At 36.7% G+C, this 5263-nt stretch overlaps 1 pseudogene; it reads right to left on the bottom strand.

Moving 5' to 3' along the window:
• Positions 1-3993: 3993 nt before the first annotated feature.
• On the bottom strand, positions 3994-4978 carry LOC112856889 (putative vomeronasal receptor-like protein 4; annotated as a pseudogene).
• Positions 4979-5263: the final 285 nt, after the last annotated feature.

Genomic DNA, 5263 nt, shown 5'->3' with positions numbered 1-5263 from the left:
TTATTACAACCAATCCCTCAGAAATACAAGCAATTATCAGGGAACACTATGAAAAACTATATGCCAACACACTGGACAACCTGGAAGAAATGGACAAATTCCTAAACACCCACACACTTCCAAAACTCAATCAGGAGGAAATAGAAAACTTGAACGGACCCATAACCAGTGAAGAAATTTAATCAGTTCATCAAAAATCTCCCAATTGTGGCACCTGGGTGGCTCAGTCGGTTAAGTGTCCAACTCCGGCTCAGGTCATGATCTTGCAGATTGTGAGTTGAAGCCCCACGTGAGGCTCTGTGCTGACAGCTCAGAGCCTGGAGCCTGCTTCTGATTCTGTGTCTCCCTCTCTCTCTGTCCCTCCTCTGCTCATGCTCTATCTCTCTCTCTCTCTCAAAAATAAATAAACATTAAAAATATTTTTAAAAATCCCCCAACAAATAAGAGTCCAGGACCAGATGGCTTCCCTGGGGAATTCTACCAGACATTTAAAGAAGAGATAATACCTATCCTTCTCAAGCTGTTCCAAAAAATAGAAAGAGAAGGAAAACTTCCAGACTCATTCTATGAAGCCAGCATTACTTTGAATCCTAAACCAGACAGAGACCCAGCCAAAAAAGAGAACTACAGGCCAATATCCCTGATGGATATGGATGCAAAAATTCTCAATAAGGTACTAGCAAATCGAATTCAACAGCATATAAAAAGGATTATTCACCATGATCAAGTGGATTCATTCCTGGGCTGCAGACTTGTTCAACATTGGCAACTCAATCAATGTGATACATCACATTAACAAAAGAAAAGAAAAGAACTATATGATCCTGTCAAACGATGCAGAAAAAGCATTTGAAAAAATTCAGCCTCTTCTCTTAATAAAAACCCTCAAGAAAGTCAGGACAGAAGGAACATACTTAATCATCCTCAAAGCCATTTATGAAAAGCCCACAGCTAATATCATCCTCAATAGGGAAAATTGAGAGCTTTCCCCCTGAGATCAGGAACATGACAGGGATGTCCACTCTCACCATTGTTGTTTAACATACTGTTGGAAGTTCTAGCATCAGCAATCAGACAACAAAAGGAAATCAAAGGCATCAAAATTGGCAATGATGAAGTCAAGCTTTCACTTTTTCAGATGACATGGTATTATACATGGAAAACCCGATAGACTCCACCAAAGTCTACTAGAACTAATACATGAATTCAGCAAAATTGCAGGATACAAAATCAATGTACAGAAATCAGTTTCATTCATATACACTAATAATGAAGCAAGAGAAAGACAAATAAAGAAACTGATCCCATTCACAAATGCACCAAGAATCATAAAATGCCTAGGAATAAACCTTAACCAAAGATGTAAAAGATCTGTGTGCTGAAAACTATAGAAAGCTTATGAAGGAAATTGAAGAAGATATAAAGAAATGGAAAAACCTTCCATGCTCATGGATTTGAAGAATAAATATTGTTAAAATGGCAACACTACCAAAGCAATCTACACATTCAATGCAATCCCAATCAAAATTGCACCAGCATTCTTCTCGAAGCTAGAACAAAGAATCCTAAAATTTGTATGAACCACAAAAGACCCCGAATAGCCAAAGTAATATTGAAGAAGAAGACCAAAGTGGGAAGCATCACAATCCCAGACTTTAGCCTCTACTACAAAGCTGTCATCATCAAGACAGCATGGTATTGGCACAAAAGCAGACACATAGACCAATGGAATAGAATAGAGACTCCAGAATTGGACCCACAAAATGATGGCCAACTAATATTTGACAAAGCAGGAAAGAATATCCAATGCAACAAAGACAGTGTATTTAAGAAATGGTGCTAGGAGAACTGGACAGCAACATGCAGAAGAATGAACCTGGACCACTTTCTTACACCATGCACAAAAATAAACTCAAAATGGATACAGGACCTGAATATGAGACAGGAAACCATCAAAACCCTAGAGGAGAAAGCAGGAAAAAAACCTCTGTGACCTCAGTCACAGCAATTTCTTACTTGACACATCCCCAAAGGCAAGGGAATTAAAAGCAAAATGAACTATTGGGACCCCATGAAGATAAAAAGCTTCTGCATTGCAAAGGAAACAATCAACAAAACTAAAAGGCAACTGATGGAAAGGGAAAAGATATTTGCAAATGACATATCGGACAAAGGGCTAGTATCCAAAATCTATAAAGAACTCACCTAACTCCACACCCAAAAAACAAGTAATTCAGTGAAGAAATGGGCAGAAAACATGAATAGACACTTCTCTAAAGAAGACATCCAGATGGCCAACAGGCACATAAAAAGATGCTCAATGTCATTCCTCATCAGGGAAATACAAATCAAAACCACACTGAGATACCCCCTCACACCAGTCAGAGTGGCTAAATGAACAAATCAGGAGACTATAGATGCTGGAGAGGATGTGGAGAAAAGGGAGCCTTCTTGCACTGCTGGTAGGAATGCAAACTGGTGAAGCCGCTCTGGAAAACAGTGTGGAGGTTCCTCAAAAAAATTAAAAATGGGTCTATCCTATGACCCAGCAATAGCACCGCTAGGAATTTACCCAAGGGATACAGGCATGCTGATACATAGGGACATTGTACCCCAATGTTTATAGCAGCACTTTCAACAATGGCCAAATTATGGAAAGAGACTAAATATCCATCAACTGATGAATGGATAAAGAAATTGTGGTTTATATACACAATGTAATACTACTTGGCAATGAGAAAGAATGAAATATGGCTTTTTGTAGCAACGTGGATGGAACTGGAGAGTGTCATGCTAAGTGAAATAAGCCATACAGAGAAAGACAGATACCATATGTTTTCACTCTTATGTGGATCCTGAGAAACTTAACAGAAGACAATGGGGGAGGGGAAGGAAAAAAAGTTAGAGAGGGAGGGAGCCAAACCATAAGTGACTTTTAAAAACTGAGAATAAACTGAAGGTTGATGGGGGGTGGGAGGGAGGGGAAAGTGAGTTATGGGCATTGAGGAGGGCACCTGTTGGGATGAGCACTGGGTGTTGTATGGAAATCAATTTGACAATAAAATTCATATTAAAAAATACAAAAAAGAAAACTAAATAATTCAATTTAGTACACAATATATTAGTTAATTATATTAGTCTGAGTTGATGAGAGAAATAATATACTAGATATTGAACAAAAATATTGAAGCTAAAGACATAAATAGAGAACATTTATGGAGAATAGAGTTGTCACGATGAAATATGAAGATCAGAATGGGAAGAAATAAGAATCATTTAATTGTTTCACTAGTCTATACAAAATAATAAAGCAAAATTAAAGAAATGATGATTATAAATTTCTAATTTAAAAACTAGGCATGATGTTATAAAAAAGAAATGCATTGCAACAAAAGCAGATAAAGATACTCACCAGAAATTTTAATCAAATTGTGTAAACAAAAGAAATTACAACAAAAACATTAAAAAGCACAGCGTTTTAAAGCAGAGAAAAATAAATTAGAAAATCTACAGAGGTGAGAGTACACTCTGCAGCCTTAATAGATGCCAGAACACACATAAATAAATATAGTGTTAGAAAAGTCTTGCTTAATTAAAATTAAATGCACAGCTAAATATCTTGAACTAAAAAGAGTAAATAGAATTTTCAAATGTTGCATTACCAATAGGTAGTTACTAGCATTGTACTAAAGTACAATAGTCATGCTTTAGAGTGTATTTCTCTTGTATACAGAAAAATTTTCCTTAAGGGTGTTTGAGAAATAAAACGAAAGATAAAGGAATTGTCAACACATGGGAATATCAAATCCTCCTTGATACTATACTAAGAAACTCAAGGGTACTTGGTAACAGAGGTTTGAAAAACATTTAGATACAGTAAAACTTTCAATTACATATAAATTAAAATTACATTTAAATATTATATATAAACACTCCATAATTTGAATAAAATCAAAATAATAAGTTATAGATAACGATTTTCAGAATGTGTACTTATAACTTGATTGTAATTTTCCCACACTTTTGAAACACATTTTTTATTATTTTATTAGAATTTGTTAGCACCAATGCACTGACAGTGGCATAGACATTGGCACAAGCTTCTGGACATCCAGAATGAACGTGTCATGTGCCCATAACAGAGTGGAGGAGAAGGAGATAATGACGCCCACCTAGTACATGACCACAAAGAAACTCGCCAACAGCAGGATGGTTTGGGTGGCCCTTCTCTAGGGGGACACTCTTGAGGAGAGGTGCTGGCACTGCCTCTGATGACTGCACAAGAGAATCATAATGTATGCACTTGAGAGCAGCATGCCTCCAACAAACAACCATCCCTGGATATTAAAAAAGTGAAAAACGGTTCCCTGATGATGGAGTTTAGGTGAGAAAGTGAGAAGTATTTACTCACACGCAGTAGACTGCTCTGGGTCACTTTAGAAGGAGCAGCAGTATACAAGATGCAGTTACTAATGAGAGACAAACTGAGAAACCATAAGATGATAAAAGAATGGAAGATGTACTTTTTGCACGTATGTTTAAAGCTGGCCAACCAGGAGGTGCTAGGGCTGATGATGATGGCCTTGAACATGCCGAGGCGGCAGGTGGTGCTCAAGGAGAGACCCCGTGTCTCCCTGATCATGCAGAATAAAGCCTTGAATTTGAAATCACTTAGAATGTTCAGTACTTCAAATATGTCTGTAGACATTAAAAACAGTGCAGGGAAGAGTTTTAGTATGTGGACAAGAGCCAAGGGATAGATGGTCATTTCAGAAGGCTTAGGCCTGTAATCCAGAAGGAGCATGAAGATGTGGAAGAGAAGCAGGAAGGTGTTGGCAAAAATTACAATACTAATGTGTAAAATTTGGCCTATCTTAATAGTATATAAATGGAATATGTCATCATCACAGTAGCCAAAAAAATAGATGCTTTTGTGTATCTGAAAAAAATTACACTTTACATCATCAATGTGATTCATTTTCTTGTCAAAATCATCACCACAATTTTTATTTTACTCATTTAATCAGTAAACCTATGTTGTATAAAATCTTAGGAATACAGTCTCAACACTATTTGTACACCAATTTTACTATGTGTATATTATATACATACCTACCTATCTGTCATCTTCCTATATCTATCATTCTATCTATCTATCTATCTATCTATCTATCTATCTATCCATCATCTATCTATCTATATTCTATAATATATGCATCATCTAACTTGGGAGAGAGAGAAGAAAAGAGAGGGAGGCGGGGTG

The sequence above is a fragment of the Puma concolor genome, chromosome A1 (genome assembly GCF_028749965.1).
Source record: "Puma concolor isolate L17-30 chromosome A1, mPumCon1.1.hap2, whole genome shotgun sequence".
NCBI classification, from domain to species: Eukaryota; Metazoa; Chordata; class Mammalia; order Carnivora; family Felidae; genus Puma; species Puma concolor.
The sequence above is the reverse complement of the archived record's forward strand: the minus strand, read 5'-3'. Positions and strand labels throughout refer to the sequence as shown.